This window comes from Jaculus jaculus, unplaced genomic scaffold (genome assembly GCF_020740685.1).
Source record: "Jaculus jaculus isolate mJacJac1 unplaced genomic scaffold, mJacJac1.mat.Y.cur mat_scaffold_36_1_2353498_arrow_ctg1, whole genome shotgun sequence".
Lineage (NCBI taxonomy): Eukaryota > Metazoa > Chordata > Mammalia > Rodentia > Dipodidae > Jaculus > Jaculus jaculus.
In genome coordinates this window covers 583,368-602,022 of record NW_025423492.1, presented here as the reverse complement: position 1 = coordinate 602,022, position 18,655 = coordinate 583,368, and the positions used below count along the sequence as shown (strand labels likewise).

Below are 18,655 nucleotides of genomic sequence, written 5' to 3'. Positions count from 1 at the left end.
ATCTAACCAGCCAATGTCTAAAACAGAGACTTTGCTAACAATTTAAGCATGTCTGTAACAAGCAGTAACATTGTCTGGCCATTCTCTTAAACAGAAGCAAAAGTTTTAAACAAAATCCTTCCAAACAGGTGCAAGAATACATCCAAAATATCACTTGTGATACCAATATGGCTAGATTCCAACATTATAGGGATGGTTCATAAGGTGTGATAGTTAGAAACAATGTCCTCCCCAAACAACACAGTGCTCTTAGGAGGCATTTTAATCCCCAAATCTCAGCAGGGAAACTAGCATTCAGGATATGTAAGTTTATGGGGGACAACTGAATCCAACTACCACACTCTGCCCATAGCCGCCATAAACTGATAACTATACATGATATAAAATACAATGCATTCAGTCCAACTTTAAAAGTCCCCACAATTTTATCAATTCCAATGATATTCAAACATTTCCATAGTCCAAGATCTTTTAACAGAGGTGTAATAGCAAAAACCCTCCAAAAACATAATGTCACAGAATATGGACTCAAACTGCAAAAGATGGCACTGAGCATAATAAAAAATAATTCAGCCAACACAAGATTTAAACAAGGTGAACATCAACCTCTGTAGCACCAGGTTGAAGAACTCTAGTCTGACAAATCTTTAAATCCAATAATCCTACTCAGCATCAAGTCACTGGAGTTCCATTCCACCCCTCCAGCTATGTACTCACAGTCCTGTAAAACTTCATCCATGGCTATCAGCTCTCCTTAGCACAACATCTCATAGTCCAAACATGTCCAGTGGGTTTCCACTGAAACCCTCACAGCTCCACTGGTCTCCATGCAGACATCCAGCAAGTGTGCTTCACACTGGCAAAGGATTTCTCCAAGACAAGACCACATTTCAAATTCAGTGACCCTCTCTTTCTTCCATTTCTTATATGCCACAATACCAGGTGAGGTGCCAGTTTGTTAATCAGGGAATGATAAAGCAGATTTTGAAGAACAGGGCAATCCTTGAGCATTCAGTTCCCTTCAAAAGACTACATTCTTCCTGTTTCTCAATGCAGTCAGATAATCCAATCTCAAAGATTGTAATCTCTCATATAATTGCAGCTGAACAGGCAGAAGTTTCAGCCTAAAGATTTCATATTTACATGCCATATCCCTTTCCCCATAGAAGTCCATTCCTGTGTAAACCAACCCTGCTCAAGTTATTAGGACATGGGCATAACAGCAAGCCTTTCACACAAACTGTGTCTGGGCCAGTCCAGGCAAAGCTTTTTCTCACTGTTCAAGCCACACCTCACAGTCCTTAGTTCTTACTGCATTCATGTATTTCAACTCTTACCAGAATATTCCATCAAGCTGGATCTATTGCATGTCAAGGCATCTCTTAGTCCAAGGTTTCAAGCCATTCCACATTCCTCTGGAAAATCAGCTACTAAAGGCAAAAGCCACACAGTCAGGTGTCTGGCAGCAATGGTACTCTCATTACCAACTTTACTGTTGTAGTCATGTTCACATTGCTGACAGGAATCACCTGACCAAGAGCTGCTGTGGGAGAAAAATTTTATTTTGGCTTACAGACCCTGGAGGAAGCTCCATAATGGCAGGTGTTGCAGTCAGGTTCACATTGCAGGAAGAAATCACATGACCAAGAGCAGTTTTTGGGGAAAAGGGTTTATTGCAACTTACAGACTTGAGGACAATCTCCATGATGGCAGGAGAAAATGATGGCATGAGCAGAGGATGGAAATCACCCCCCTGGCCAAAAAAGTTGGAAAGCCAGAACAAGAGAGTGTGCCAAACTACTGGCACAGGGAGGCTGACATCCAACAATACACTGCTTCCCAGGAGGCTTTAGTTTTCAATTGACTTCAGCTGGGGAACCTAGCATTCAGAACACCTAAGTTTGTGGCACAACTGAATCAAACCAAAACAACAGGGGTAAATGATAGCATGAGTAGCATGTTGACATTACCTCTTGGCCAACATCAGATGTACCATGGGAACAGGAGAGTGCACCAAACACTGGGAAGCGGAAACTGGCTATAATGTCCATAAGCCTGCCCCTAAAAATATACTGCAAGCATCTGGAGTTTGGTTGTAGTGGCTGAAGCCCTCATGTGCCAATTTTCTCTGTCTTTCTCTCACTTCCTGTCTCTAAAAAAATTTGAAAGGCTGGAAACTGCTTTAAAAATATGGAGATGAGGGACTTAAAATGTAGTTTGAAAAACTCAAGAAAATATATTACTGGCAAAAAAAATTGGTTGCTGAAGCTGCGCTTGTCAAACATTAGCAATCTCAAGGGAGATGGCTTACTTGCTTTACATTAAAATAATGGAGAGAATACCTGAGGTTATTACAACCCAGAAAGACTAAATAGTAGAAATACAAAATCTTTTGAAAAGATATTTGAAAATAAACTATTCTTGGAGGTCATAATTTATTTCATTTATGCATTAAGAATCATGCTATGTCCTACACACCTGGTATTGGTTTATAAAGCATGAACAATATATGGGGCAAGTCAAGATGTTCATGTTTTCAGGAGCTTTTGCTCAGTCATGTCATATTAGCAGGGTGTGATGACCCTACTGAGGAGGTTCATGAACACATTGGAAGATGGATCATGGTTTCCATTGAGACCTGATGATATTTTATATATACCAGAGCCATGCAGAGACTACCATGGAGTGCTTTTGAGTAAGAATGGAAGTTTCCCTGGCTATTCAGCAAATCCTGAGGTGAAGAATTGACAATTTCATAGACTTTCAGTCACTGTTTATGTTATCAGACTTTAGCTGCCAGTGGTTGTTTTCTTGATAGTAACTGAGTTTATATTGGTCCAGACTCTCCTTAAAACAGTTCTGGTTATTGCTTCTAAGAGTTCCCATTTTACTTCTAACTATTGCTTTTAACACTAAGTCATTGGTCCAGCCCAAGTTCTAATTGTTATATTTATGAGCCATAAAAATAAGTTTCTGTAATCAAAAACTATGTTCAAAAGGAAGAAAAATGGGATGTATTTGTAAAATAAACATTTATGAGGGCATACATGTCATCAAACTGGGTCTGGTGAGACATTGCTATGTGGATTATAATAGGGTAAGCTGTTTTTCACAACAAAAGACTGAAAATTCAAACTATGTAATCAGCTTGTCCTGTTACTTGAGAAAATTCTTTGCATTCAAAAATTGCTAGTCCTCATCTTTAAGAAAAATATGACCATGTCTCCCTAGGCCTTATCTTTTGCACAATGTTGATCATGTCTCCTTAGGCCTTATCTATAACACAATGATGATCATATCTGCCTAGCAAACAGCTATAACACAATAATGATCATGTCTCCCAAGGCCTCATCTGTAACACAATGATGATCACATCTCCCCAGGCCTTATACATAACACAATGATGATCAAATCTCCCCAGGCCTCATCTGTTACACAATGATGATCATGTCTCCACAGGCCTCATTTTGAATACAATAACGAACAAGTCTAGCCAGTCCTCATCTGTAACAAAATGATGATGTCTCCCCAGGATTCATTTGTAACACAATGATGATCAAGTTATCTCAAGCCTCATCTGTAGCCCCATGATGATCATGTCTCCCCAGACCTCCTCTGTAACACAATCATAATCATGACTCAGCAGGCCTCATCTCCAGTATAATGATGATTATGTCTCCCCTGGCCTCATCTGTAACACAAAGGTTTAAAGCTGGGCTCAGCTACATAGTGAGTTTCAGACCAGCTTAGAATACATGGAAAATTCTCCCTCAAAAAGGTACAAAAATGGTGTTTACATGATTTGAAGGCTTCTACCTCCTATATGAAAAGAGAAAGAGTGATAAGAGGGAAGGACTGGATGGTAAAAAGGTAGAGTTGCAGGAGAAATTGGAATTTGTTCTATGAAGCACAGGAATGGAGGCAAACAAGAATACAGACAGGAGGGAGAAGAGGCTCTGAGCTCAAAAGAAATGAAAGAGCAGGACAAAATCAGGTAGTTGGGGCAGAAATGTTGAAGAAAGTGCACCATATCACACCAACACATACAGGCTCAGAACAGGACACAGGACAGAGAATTTAGTGACTAAATTAATGGACTAGGAAGGATTCTAAGGCTGGAACATGGTATGAGTCAAAAAGGAAACTTGTTCAAAACCAGATTGTTTAGGGTTCTGTTTTGTCTCTATAGACTCTGTAAACAAATATGATGCCCGGTTTTAATGGGGACAGTTTAGGAATAAAGCTTAGAAACCATTCTTAGAGCAGTGTAATTGGTAAATGTTCACATCTGTAATCCCCCTCACTTTGTTTTCAGATAGGGTCTCACTCTAGTCCAGGCTGACCTGGAATTCACTATGTAGTCTCAGGGTGGCCTCGAACTTGTGGCAATTCTCCTACCTCTCCCTCCCAAGTGTTGGGATTAAAGGTGTGCGCCACCACTCCTGGCTGTAACCCAACTTCTTAAAAGGCATTAGGAACAAGACTGCCACTACTTCAATGCCATGCTAATACATAGTGATTTCAAGGCCAAAATAGGCTGAAAAATAAAACAGTGCTTGAAGGGTTAATGTCTTTCCATGAAAACCAGAGGGAACTAAAGGGATAATGACTGATTCTAAGACTAGAAGGCCTTGAGTAAACATCAGTCCCAGACAACCCTTACAACTCTCCTGACTGATGTACTTTCTTTAACTCAGAGGCCTTAAAGGAACAGAAACCATCTGGAGTTACTTTCACTTACACAATTCTGATGAAAATACTTATGCTAAGCAAGGACAGAGATAGCTTCAAGTTTCTTATCTACTTCCCTGGGACTTGCACCTGGTCCAGTCTGTTTTCCTCAGGATCCTCCTTATAAACTTACACCTTAGTGTCACTTCAGCCTCCATCCTGGAGGAAGGTTGTAGCTCCTCACTGTGCTTCACTTAACAGTCTCAGTCTGTTGTGATTAAGTCCAGTGTTTCCCTTTGCTTTTCTTTCACATTCCTTATATTTCTGGTGCTTAGACTCAGATTGGAGCACTGAGGGGCTTTTAGGTTGCATGACCTCCCCTCCTCTTTCCAACTCTTCCTTTCTACTTCCCTACCAATGTTTCACTCCCTTGGGAGAACACAAGCTTGCCATACTCTACTCAGTATTCTGGACTAAACAGCCACCAATTGTGACCTGAGACCTCCAGTATTTTATGGCCTTTGTCTACATAAGTGGCACAAGTTCTTTTCAACCTCATGATTCAAGAGGTTATATTAATGTTCTATGTAAAACCAACTTCATACCTGGCATTTTCTTTCTTTTCTTCCTCACACTCTGACCCCTGGATTGCATGAGTTTTGCAACTCATTTGTGGAGAATGACAAATTATAACAAGGGCTACACTTATGTCCAAAATACCTCTCTGAGCTCAGCTGAATCTACAACAGCCCTTTGGGTGATCTACCAGGTCATAGTTCCCTCTCTCTCCCTCCCTCTCCCCCAAACATTTGAACTCCAGACAGGAGACCACTTACTGGTCAGGATCTCTATCCACATCCTCATCAAATTACAACCTTCTGCACAAGTTATTCACTCTTGGTCTGCAGTGGAGACACCCCATCTCAGACCTTAGGAACTACAAAGTTTCTCACTTTCCAGTGTGGATGATTTGAGGCTTCAGGAACCCTTTATGTTTCATTCCACTGGACACCCCAAACATTATATATGTGGGACACTCCCTCCTAATCTTTCAGATTTGTTGCCCTCCCTAAGCCTCAGGAACTTCCCTGGTGGCATCAGGCACTCCAGTTAGTCCTTGTCCTCCAAAATGGGTTCTAAGTTATCTATTCCAAAAGACACCCTATTGGCATATTTAAAAACTAATTTAAAAGAAGGCAGATTATCTGAGGCAATCACAGTATACAAAGCCTTACCCATTAAATGACTAGAAAAACCAGTACCTGCCACAAACCTAGATTAAATAAATGAAGACATACATCCTGTCACCCCAGACCACTTACATGTGGCTAACACCACAGAACTAAAAAAAAAAACAGCATCTTTAAATTCAAACCACTGTCTTTTGATCTCTTACAATTTAAGTCCTCACCAATTTAAAACATAACTAAAATCTTAAAAATGAACATCTCTCCATGTTTTGTGCTGTCATGTTTAATGATGGCCAACAATGTCATGTGATGTGTTCTATATTTCATGTAGTCTGTCTTTATGTATAACTAAATTCATGACCATGAATCTTTCCAATGCTTACTGTAATTGAATGTTCTGATATCTATGTATTTTAAATGATAATAAATTATTAAAATCAGGATTATGATATATTTTTGACTAAATTCTAAGGTTAAACTATGTATGAATTGTACAACATGCTGCTGGACAAAAATATACATTTGATACACCAACTGAGTGCCTCATTTTTGCATCATGGCATAGAAACATTACAATGATGAGTGTTAAATGGTACATTCACAGATGTGATTTATTTTATACAATTAGGAGATTATGAAAAGTTGTCCTTAAGACTGACTTAAATAGACAACTAAGTGAGATATATAATGGGTCCTTTAAATATGTTCTTGGCCAGTTGGGGAGATGGCTTAGCAGTTAGGCGCTTGCCTGTGAAGCCTAAGGACCATGGTTAGAGGCTCGATTCCCCAGGACTCACGTTAGCCATATGCACAAGGGGGTGCAGGCATCTGGAGTACATTTGCAGTGGCTATGGGCCCTAGTGTCCCCATTCTCTCTATATATACTTTTCTTTCTCTCTTTGTCACTCTCAAATATATAAATAACAATTTTTAAAAAGGTTAAATATGTTCTTGGTAATAACAATAAAGGATGGCTTAAAAGTCAAAAAAAAAAAAAAAAAAACTAAGGATTTCTGCTAAGGACGTTTATCTGCACATTTTGCAAACTGTAATGATTATCTTTGTTATTCTGAACTACTTGCTTCACTGTCAATTAGTAATAAGATAAGTTAATTGAGTGACATTTCTCTTAATTATACTAAAAATAATTAAAAATTTGTAAAAGACAAGATGAGATTGTTGAAAGATAATATAGAAAGAAATTTTCAGGGCTGGAGAGATGGCTTTGTGATTAAGGTGCTTGCCTGCAAAGCCTGAGGACCTGTATTCATTTCTCCAGATCTCATGTAAACCAGCTGCGCATGATGCAAGAACAAGGTCATACATGACACTATGTGGTACAAGCATCTGGAGTTTAACTGCAGAGTGGCTGAGCCCTTGGCACTGCCAAATCTGTCTCTCTCTCTCTCTCTCTTTTAAAATATTTTTTATTAATGAGTTTTGTACTCTTTAAATACAGTCCAGTTGGTACCATTGTTAGGCTCCTCCATGTCTTACCATCTCCCTCTGGGCCCTCCTTGTTGAGGTATATGGGTCATGCATTGTGGAGTTGGCCCACAGTTATGGGTAGGAGAAAATGTCTCTGTGTATCATGACCCAGTGTGTGGCTCTGACATTCTTTCCACCCCCTCTTCCACAAAATTTCCCTGAGCCATGTTGGGTTCAATTTTTTTTTTTTTATTAACAACTTCCATGATTATAAAAAATGCCTCATGGTGATACCCTCCCTCCCCCCACTTACCCCTTTGAAACTCCAGTCTCCATCAAACCCCCTCCCCATCTCAATCAGTCTCTCTTTTACTTTTAATGTCATGATCTTTTCCTTCTCTTATGATGGTCTTGTGTAGGTAGTGTCAGGAACTATGAGGTCATGGATACCCAGGCCATTTTATGTCTGGAGGGAGTACGTTGTGAGGAGTCTTACCCTTCCTTTGGCTCTTACATTCTTTCTGCCACCTGTTCCACATTAGACCTTGAGCCTTGGAAGGTATGATCGAGATGTTACTCAGTATTCCAGTCACTTCTTTCCAGTGCTATAATACCTTCTGAATCATCCCAAGGTCACTGCCATCTAAAAAGAGAAGATTCTCTACCCAAAATGAGAGTAGTGTTAATATAACGGTATAAATATTAAGAGAAGTGCTTACTGGGCAGTTTGATAAGCATAGTGTATACATTTTTCCAGATACCAGCAGAACCCCTAGGCCTCATGACTATCTTTGTTTTTAAGTTTTCAGTATCAGGATGTGTTCCCCCCATGGAGTGGGCCTCCAGTCCAATTGGAGGGCAGTTGGTTTCCACCATGACAGACATTCCACTATTGCACCCGTTGGCTCATTTGGCCTGGCTGGCCAATTATAAGGCTTGCAGTGTCCACTATTGAGTATCATCATTGGTGGTATCTCTTTCTGTCATTGAACTACATGTAGAATGGCTTCTTCCAGCTTTCTGTCAGCTGTTCTACATGGAGGAGGTTATCAGCTCAGTTCCAGAGGATTTCTCAGTGTCCTTACAGCCCAAGTATGTGGAGTTTTCCACAATAGGTTCTTACCATCTATTCCTGGTGGGAAACCAAGGGCCTTGGCAATGGCCTATAATGTTTGGGGGCAGCAGGGACCTCCCTGGCCAACAACTCACCAGAAGGTATCCCATCCCTGGCACTGAAAATTTTCTAACAATGATCTATATCTCCTGAGTGTTGCATTGTCCCAAACCAGATGATTCCATATGATTTATTTGCATCCTCTTAGATTTTGATTAGCCATCCCTCCACCTTTCTTTTACTCAATCTCTTCCCCAGACCTCACTTTGGGCCTTTTCACCACCACTAATCTATTCTTCTACTTACATATATACAATACCAACCTATTAAGTACCCTCCTACCTTCCTTTCTCTTCCTTTTATATCTCCTTTTTAACTTACTGGCCTCTGCTACTGAGTTTTTTTCCTTCTCACGCAGAAGCCCAATCATCTGTTGCTAGGATCCACATATGAGGGGGAACATGTGGTGCTTGGCTTTCTGGGCCTGGGTTACCTCACTTAGTATAATCCTTTCCAGATCCATCCATTTTCCTGAAAATTTCATAACTTCATTTTTCTTTACTGCTGATTAGAACTCCATCGTATAAATGTGCCATACCTTCATTATCCATTCATAACTTGAGGCTAGTTTCATTTCCTAGGTATTGTGAATTGAGCAGCAATGAACATGGTAGAGCATGTACTTCTAAGGAAATGAGATGAGTTCTTAGGATATATGCCTAGGAGTGCTATAGCTGGGTCATATGGTAGATCAACTTTTAGCTATCTTAGGAACCTCCACACTGATTTCCACAATGGCTGGAACAGATTGCATTCCCACCAACAGTGTAGAACGGTTCTTCTTTTTCCATATCCTCGCCAGCATTTATGGTCATTTGTTTTCATGATGGTAGCCAATCTGATAGAAGTGACATGGAATCTCAATGTAGTTTTACTCTGCATTTCCCTGATCACTAGGGATGTAGAATTTTTTTAGATGCTTATACACCATTCGTATTTCTTCTTTTGAGAATTCTCTATTTAGTTACATAGCCCATTTTTTAATTGGCTTGTTTGATTTTTTATTTAATTTTTTGAGTTCTTTGTATATCCTAGATATTAATCCCCTATCAGATGTATAGTTGTCAAAGATTTTTTGCTATTCTGTAGGTCGCCTGTTTGCTTTATTCAGTGTGCTTTGCAGTACAAAATCTTTGTAATTTCATGAGGTTCCCACAGTCAGTCTGTGGCTTTATTGCCTGAGCAATGGGGGTTATATTCAGAAAGTCTTTGCCAAGACCAATATGTTGACGGGTTTCCGCTACTTTTTCCTCAAGCAGTTTCAGAGTTTCATGTCTTATGTTAAGTTCTTTAATTCATTTGGACTTAATTCTTGTGCATGGAGAGAAAGAAGAATCTATTTTCATCTTTCTCTAGATATATATCCAATTTCCCAGCACCATTTGCTGAAGAGGCTGTCTTTGCGCCAATAAGTATTTTTGGCATTTTTATCGAATATCACGTGGCTATAGCTACCTGGATTTTCATCTGGGTCCTCTATTCTGTTCCATTGATCTACATATCTGCTTTTGTGACAGTACCATGCTGTTTTTGTTTCTATGGCTCTGTAGTATAGGTTAAAATCATGTATGGTGATACCACCAGCCTCATTTTTGTTGCTTGGTATTATTTTAGATATTCGAGGTTTTTTGTGATTCCAAATGAAGCTTTGGATTGTTTTTTCTGTTTCCTTGAAGAATGCCATTGTGAGGAGAGCCAGTCCCCAATTAGCCCATCTAGTTGGAAGGCGCTATAAGAGCTTCTGGGGGAAATTGGCCAACATCTGTCCAAGAAACTCAAAGTCTAAGTGACTCAGAAGCAAACAACCTGATGTGATGCTCATTCAAATGCATTTGTGGCAGACAGCCACGAAGGGTAAGCAACTGCTCTTGGATTGGCTAATATATCTGCTCAGTGGAAAGGAATCCATATCTTAACTGGGAAACAAGTCAGAATCATATCCAGATAATGATTCTGCTTTCCACTGCCAAGCTCCCACTAATCTTAGAATTTAGTAAGGTCTATGCCCTTTTAATTCTCTCTGAACTAATAATGGTTATCCCATTTAACCAGTACTAACTTCATACTCCATTGGAAATTCTGCTTCCGTTTTTTTAATGGGAGTTGGGCCCGAGGAGATAAATGACCCAGGGCACTCTATCACAGCCCCAGGTGAAGCCACAGAGGAATTGGCAAATCAGGCAAGAGAGAGGCTTTCTTAGGGAATCTTGTATCAGCACAATGGTGATGGAGATAGATGCTAAGACACTCAACACCTATGAAACCAGAGATCCAGAGGTTCCTAAGTGCTCATCACTGAAGTAGACTTAAATGTTGCTAGCATGGCTCAGGTAAATTTACAGTAGAGGGAGCTCAAAGATTGTTAGAGCCACAAGATTGAAATTCTGCACACATTGCCTCCCTTGTCCCCATAATGGATGACCCACAATTCCCATGGGGTTGACCTGCATCCCCAGTGAGGAAGACATCTTCAACAAAGCAGCAGGGAGGAGGGAAAGGATGGTAGCAACATGTGTTGTTTACATACAAAATATGTCCATATCTAATAAAAAAAATTAGATGCTTGAAGACACTTGTTTGCAAAGCCTGATGACCTAGGTTTGATTCCCCAGTACCCAGGCAAGCTAGATGCACAAAGTTATACCTAGTGTCTGGAGTTCATTTGCAGTGGCAGGAGGTCCTGGTGTACCCATTCCCTCTCTGTCTGTTTCTCACTGTCTCTTCTTCACTGTCTCTCATTCATACACATAAATAATAATATTTTTTTAAAAAATGAAAGCTTGGTATGGTGTCCCATGCCTTTAATTCCAGCACTCAGGAGGCTGAGGTAGCAGATCACTGTGAGTTGGATACCAATCTGAACTTAGAGAATGAGTTCTAGGTCAGTTTCAGCTACAGTGATACTCTACCTTAAAGGAACAGGCCTGCTGGTTCCTCCCAAGGGTTTGAGGAGGAAGACAAGTGTACGACAACTCAGGAAACTCTCCTGGCCTCCTGAGAAAAACCACACTGAGCCGGGAGTCTTGTGGAAGCAGGAACTAACGGGAACTCACTTTATTGCTATGAGCAGTTGTCTATATCATGTTTGGGACAAAGGCGAGGATTTTAGGATGGGGCGGGGGAGAGGTAAGGGCCAAGAGTAAACTGTAAGTATTGAAATGGTAATTTCAACTCCTGTGCAGAAGTATCAGGCCAGAAGCCATTAGGAGTCTTGCTGAGTCCTAGCTGGCCAGACACAGGTTGCCAAACTTTAGCTAGGCTCTGGAAGTTCCACTAGGCCTCATGCCTACTTTAAAGCTGTGAGTATGAAGGATAGTTAGACATTAAAAGTACAAGCCTAAAGCCCAGAGCCACAGTACATTTTAGGAATCCCTGTTAGGCATATTTTGCATATCTTTAGACTACAGTCTGAAACCCACCATCACACCTTAAGATCCACACAATGGCATTGACTACAGTTGGATGGCTGTAGAATATAGACTACAAGCAAATAAACAATTGAATATATTGGGGCCATTTATTTAAATTATCACATTCCGCCCCTGTAGTCCAATAGATTTATAACTGTCACACATAAATTGTTAGAAAAAATTAAAAATATTTAGAGTAAATAATGGCTTTTTTAGTTGGTCATGTGGGGGTAAGGATTCCCCCTTTTGTTTTTGTAATTGAGACTTGAGAGTCTGATTATATCTTTTAAAGATAGCCTGGCCCCAGGGGTTGTATGGGATGTATGTGGAATGTGAAGTTTATTTTTAGGTCTGTAGAAAATCTATAAAGGCCTTGCTTACGAAGCAGAGGTCATTATTTGTTTTAATTTGATCAGGCAGACCAAGAGTGACAAAACATTGAAGCATATGACTAATGGCATGTTTAGATATTTTTCCACCCGGCATGTGCCGATGCCCAGTAGGCACAGGAAAAGGTCAGTGACCCAGTCACCACAAGAGGGCGCACTTCTCCCCTGTCCCTACCAGGGTCAGTCCAAGGAGACCACGTGGCAGTCTCTCAGGAGGTTGATTGCCCCCCAAACCCCAGTAGGGGAGGGTCAGGCACAAGCTGCCAGGAGGGGGGGCATTTATTTAAAATTACCAAATTCTGCCACTGGTTTTCAATAGATTTATAACTATTATATAGTGTAAATTGCACTCAATTTAATTTTAAAGGTCCCCACAGTCTTGACCAATTTAAGATATTAAGACCTGTAAAATTAAACAAGTTAAACACTTCTAATATATAAAGGCACATTGTAAAACATTTTTAACCTTTATAAGGCATAGCAAGGAGAGACTAAAACAATGGAAACTGAGCAAGCATAATCTATAATTCGTCTCAGTGTCTGTAATTTTAACTTGCTAGAGATTTTGTAGTTTAAAATCTTAAGTATCAGCCAGGCGTGGTGGTACACGCCTTTACTCCCAGCACTCGGGAGGTGGAGGTAGGAGGATTACCATGAGTTTTAGTCCACCCTGAGGCTCCATAGAGAATTCCAGGTCAGCCTGGGCTAGAGTGAAACCCTACCTCAAGAAAACAAGAACAAAAAAAACTTAAGTCTCTTAGTCCAATATCTCTAGCCAAGAATATTAGTCCATTACAAATTTAACCTTGATTATACTCCCTGGGCCTGGGCAGCAGGACACAGCCAGCCCTTATGCCAGTAGCCCAGTTCCAATGAAGTCCCCTGTAGTCTTTCTATCCACTTAGAAAGCTTATAAGCCAAGCCTCGAAGTTTAATGCTGTCTGTACTTAGTATTTTTAAACTTTCATCTGAATAGTCCATAAAATTTGGCTTACCACTCCAGAAGACACCTTTAGTTGTAAGCACCAAGTCCATGCCTATTTCTCCAAAACAAAGGTTCCAAAAGATTTAACATACACATGGTCAGGTTCATCTCAGCTCATTCCTCGGTCTGTATCAGATAGCTTTAGGTTCTCTGAGATAAACTTCCAGACCAGGTACAGTTATGGAGGAAGGAATATTTATTAAAGCTTACAGATCCAGGGGAAGTTCCATAATGGCAGAAAAAGCTGGCCTGCCTTCACAGGCCCAAGGTGAGAGAGAGAGAGACAGAGAGAGAGAAGGACAAGCCTTTGCAAACATAACAGCTGCAGATGCAGCTTGCTAGGCCCCGTTCAGAAATACAAAAGCCAGGCTGGAGAGATGGCTTAGGGGTTAAGCGCTTGCCTGTGAAGCCTAAGGACCCCGGTTCGAGGCTCGGTTCCCCAGGTCCCACGTTAGCCAGATGCACAAGGGGGCCTACACGTCTGGAGTTCATTTGCAGAGGCTGGAAGCCCTGGCGCGCCCATTCTCTCTCTCTCCCTCTATCTGTCTTTCTCTCTGTGTCTGTCGCTCTCAAATAAATAAATAAAATATTTTTTAAAAAAAAGAAATACAAAAGCCACCAGCGAACTGAAGGTGAAGGGAAAGAGAAAGTGAATGAAGAGATTTTGACAAAGAAGTATAGGTTATAGAAGTAAAGTTTAGCACATTAAATGTGAAGACTGCCTTACAACTTATGAGGGTACACTCACCCACATCTGTACACCGATTACCTCCTCAACAACTGCCTCTCACAGGGCACTAGTCTGCCAGACTCCAAGAGCCGCACGTTAAGCGCCAGATGCCAGGCGCCGCCGCAGACAGGTAGTGCTGTGGGAGGACCAGGCCTGCGGGCTCCTCCCAAGGGGTTGAGGAGGAAGATGAGTGTACGACACCTCAGAAACCTCTCCCGGCCACCGGAGAAAATCCACACTGAGTCGGGAGTCTTTTCAATGCAGAAACTCGCAGAAAAAACTCGCAGTTGCCTATATCATGTTGGGGATGAAGGCAGGGATTTTAGGATGGGGGAAGAGGTAAGGGCCAATAGTAAACTTTAACTATTGAAATGGTAATTACAATTACCACAGAGAAGTGGCAGGCCAGAAGCCATTAGGCATCTTGCTGAGTCCTAGCTGGCCAGAGACATGTTGCCAAACTTTAGCTAGACTCAAGAAGTTCCACTAGGCCTCACCCCTGGGCCTGTCAGGGCCCAACAAGAAGGAGGCATGGGTTGTGAGTGAAAATAATTTGGAGAGGGGACTCTATGTAGGGGTAGGAGTGGAGTCTTAACTGCTGGTTTAGTGGAACAGATTCCTTCTCTCAGTCTTCAAAGTCATGCCAAATAGCAGATATTTCCCTAGATATGTGATCAGGTATGCAGAAGGATTTTTAAGTTAATTAAAAAATATCTTATTCATTTATTTCAGGGGCGGGGGAAACTGAAGGAGATAGAGATGCTTCCAGCCCTGCAAACAAACTCCAGATGCATGGGCCACATTGTACATCTGGCTTACTTGGGTCCTTTGGTTTCTCAGGCAAACACCTTAATTGCTAAGCCATATCTCCATCCCTAAATTTAAAATTTAAATTGCAGACATGAGAAGCCTTCTGAGTTTATGGTAGAAGACACAATTTAGTTATTTTCCCAAGGCAGGGTTTTTTGAAAAGCTTTAGGCATAGATGCTCATTTCAGTCTTCAGTAGTATGTGTTTGTCTTTACAGAAAGCAGACTAGTACAAGTGCTCAGGCAGAGAAGAGGTAAGCTGCAATTGAACATTACTCAGGTGAAGCAAAACATGTTGTAAACTGTATGTTGTACTTTCTGGCTTCTCCTAATTTTAAATTCATGGCTCACTGTTTGGTGAAGCTAATTTTAATATTTTATAAAGTATACCATAATGATATATAAACCTTTAGGCCAGGAAATACTGGCAAATACTATTCATATCATAGAATAAAATAATGAGTAATATAACCATAGTTTTACAGTTCTTAAATGACAACTCACAAATGAAAATTTTATTGGTGTGATAAAGAACAACGTGGTACCATTAACAACTGCACAAAAGTCAAATGTAGTAATAGTGAATATTAGAAAATAGCATAAATATGTTATATTTGTGAGAATAGTTAAGTGAGGCTATGTCTGATTAACATAGGTGTGAATTCCTTGACCTGAAGGAAGTGAAGGTCTACATTTTCTAAATCTGTGCATCCTTTCAATTCCTTTCTTTAGTGGCTGTTAAAGTAAATGGGCTGTAAAGGTGGCTGGTCTTGTGCATGTCAAGGGAGGCACATGCTCTTTTGGATGTAATTACCAAAATCTCACATTGGTTCCAAAACCAGAGGTTGCTGCTTCTCTACAGTACATTCATTTCTGGGCTGCATTTACATTTAAGGAAAAGGTGAAGTCAAGCCCTGTCAGTCTTCCTTAGAAGATGGTAAATGTCAAGTCTGGGTACTGCCCAGGCCTCATCCAAATCTAGCTGTTGTAGCCCCAGGAAAGCTAGATGCAAAAGTGAAGAGATACGGAAGGAGTTCTGTGGCATGTTCTAATGCCAGTGCCTGGACTGACTTGTACCTTCATCTCCTTGTGCCTTCATCTCATCTGTGAAATATAGGCTAACCTAGATGATGATCATAAATATCCAGTGCTTGTTAAAATTTTGAAATTCTAACATAATTCCCCGGCGGTGGATGGGGAGACACAGGCCCACTGGCGGCCGCACAAGGAGATGATGGGCCGGGCCTGCATGGCCTGCCCTGGGAGCCGCTTGTGGCTGATGACTTGCACGACTTGGACGACGATGAAGGCGACGAGGACGAAGAGGTGGTGGTGGCCATTGGGTACCAAGACCACCTTCTGTTCAGTGATGAAATCATCACTAATAACTTTCGTGCCTGTAAAAGTGATTAGGATGATAGAACTGCACACGCGAGCTCTACTGACAATGCCAAGGCCATGGATAGGTCCAAATACTTTCATTCAGCAGCACCTCATGATTGGCACAGACCCTCCAACCATTTCAAAGACATTTCAAAGACTTGCTACTGGAAACAATTCCTCCACCTGAACTGGATGACATAACACTATGGCAGATTGTTATTAATATCCTGCCAGAACACCAAAAAGGAAAAAAAGGAAAGATATTATTTCAATTGAAGATGCTGTGAACTTACTGCAAGAGTGCAAAAAAAAATAATCATTCTCCCTGGAGCTGGGGTGTGTGTTTCATGTGGAAGACCTGACTTCAGGTCAAGAGATGGTATTTATGCCCATTTTGCAGTGGACTTCCTGGATCTTACAGATCCTCAAGCAATGTTTGATATTGAGTATTTCAGAAAAGATCCAAGACCATTCTTAAAGTTTGCAAAGGAAATATAACCCAGACTGTTCCAACCATCTCACTGTCACAAATTCATAGCCTTGTCAAGTAAGGAAGGAAAATTACTTCGCAACTATACTCAGAATATAGATACTTTGGAACAGGTTGCAGGAATCCAAAGGATCATTCAGTGTCATGGTTCCTTTGCAACTGCATCTTGCCTGATTTGAAAATACAAAGTTGACTGTAAAGCTGTATGAGGAGACATTTTTAATCAGGTAGTTCCTCGATGCCCTCGATGCCCAGCTGATGAACCACTTGTTATCATGAAACCTGAGATTGTCTTCTTTGGTGAAAATTTACCACAACAGTTGAAGTTGATCTCCTCATTGTCATAGGATCGTCCCTGAAAGTCAGACCAGTAGCACTAATACCAAGTTCCATACCCGATGAAGTGCCTCAGATACTAATTAATAGGGAACCTTTGCCTCATCTGCATTTTGATGTAGAGCTTCTTGGAGACTGTGATGCCATTATTAATGAACTTTGTCATAGGTTAGTTGGTGAATGTGCCAAACTTTGCTGTAATCCTGTAAAGCTTTCTGAAATTACTGAAAAACCTCCATGAACCCAAAAGGTGTTAGTGCCTTTATCGGAGTTGCCACCAACACCTCTTCATATCTCAGAAGACTCAAGTTCACCAGAAAGAACCTTGCCACAAGATTGTTTAGTGGTTATTGCAACAAAGAATAAAGTGGACAGTTTGGATGTGTCTGAGTCAAAAATTTGTGTGGAGGAAAAATTAGAAGAAGTACAGTCTTCTGCTAGGAATGCTGAAAGCATTACTTTGGAAAAGTCAGATTTCAAGGATGTTGGTTCCAGCACAGGAGAGAAAAATGAAAGAACTGTGGTTGCTGAAACAGTGAGGATGTACTGGCACAATAGACTTGCAAAACAGCAGATTAGTAAGTGGCTGGATGGTAATCAGTATCTGTTTTTACCACCAAATCACTACATATTCTATGGCGCTGAGGTATATTCAGACTCTGAGGATGATGCCTTGTCGTCTAGTTCATGTGGCAGTAACAGTGATAGTGGGACATGCCAGAGTCCAAGCCTCGAAGAACCCATGGAAGATGAAAGTAAGATTGAAGAGTTCTACAATGGCTTGGAACATGATACTGACATACCGGAATGAGCTGGAGGAGCTGGATTTGGGACTGATGGAGGTGACCAAGAGGCAGTGAATGAAGCTGTAACAGTGAAACAGGAAGTAACAGATGTGGACTTCCCACCAGAGAAATCATAATGTAACTGTTGCCCAGGAATAGAGATTGTCCCACTAGCCTTAGGAGTGTCAGCATGTCAGAATGAATGTTTACTTGTGAACTCAGCAAGAAAACCAGGAAGCTGTCATATTTATAAACTGGTAAAACAAGATTTTTTTCTCATTGGTAATTTTAAAATTCCATTGTTGTCTGTACACTCAATGCTCACTTTTTAAAAAAGTACTAGGTATCTAATCAAGACCTCTTTTGAAGGTTCATGTGTATGATTTTAACATTGAGGGGTTTGGAGTCCTCAAGTTCTGTTTTGAACTTTTATTTAGCACAATTACTTATGTTTAAACACTGGCATTTTCCAAAACTTATGGCAGCTAACTTTGTTAAATCACAAACGAGATGCAATGTGAGAAGTCAACAACATGCGGGAGAGCACTTGGCTGTCTTTACTCTTCTTAAAGTAAGACTTGGAGCTGAGAGTTTGAGAATTGCTTATTGATCAGTGTTCCCACTATTATAATTTACATATTTCTTTTCTTTGGAGATTTTATGAAGGTTTAGGGTGCATGAGCCTATTACATAGCCATTGTTGGTTAAACGCACAATGTGATTGCTGTTGAATAGTTGCCCAACCTTTCCTTTTTACAATGAAGAAAACATGTAACTAAATTTTCACAGTAAAATGCCAATTGGACATTTATTGCAAAATTACATGTCAGGCACAGCAGGACATTATGAAAAGACATCAGGAGATATCCAGCTCT

At 40.7% G+C, this 18,655-nt stretch overlaps 1 pseudogene; it reads left to right on the top strand.

Moving 5' to 3' along the window:
• The window catches only part of LOC101595820, a 37,008-nt pseudogene extending 19,091 nt beyond the window's left edge, over positions 1–17,917 (top strand).
• The last annotated feature ends 738 nt before the right edge of the window (positions 17,918–18,655 follow it).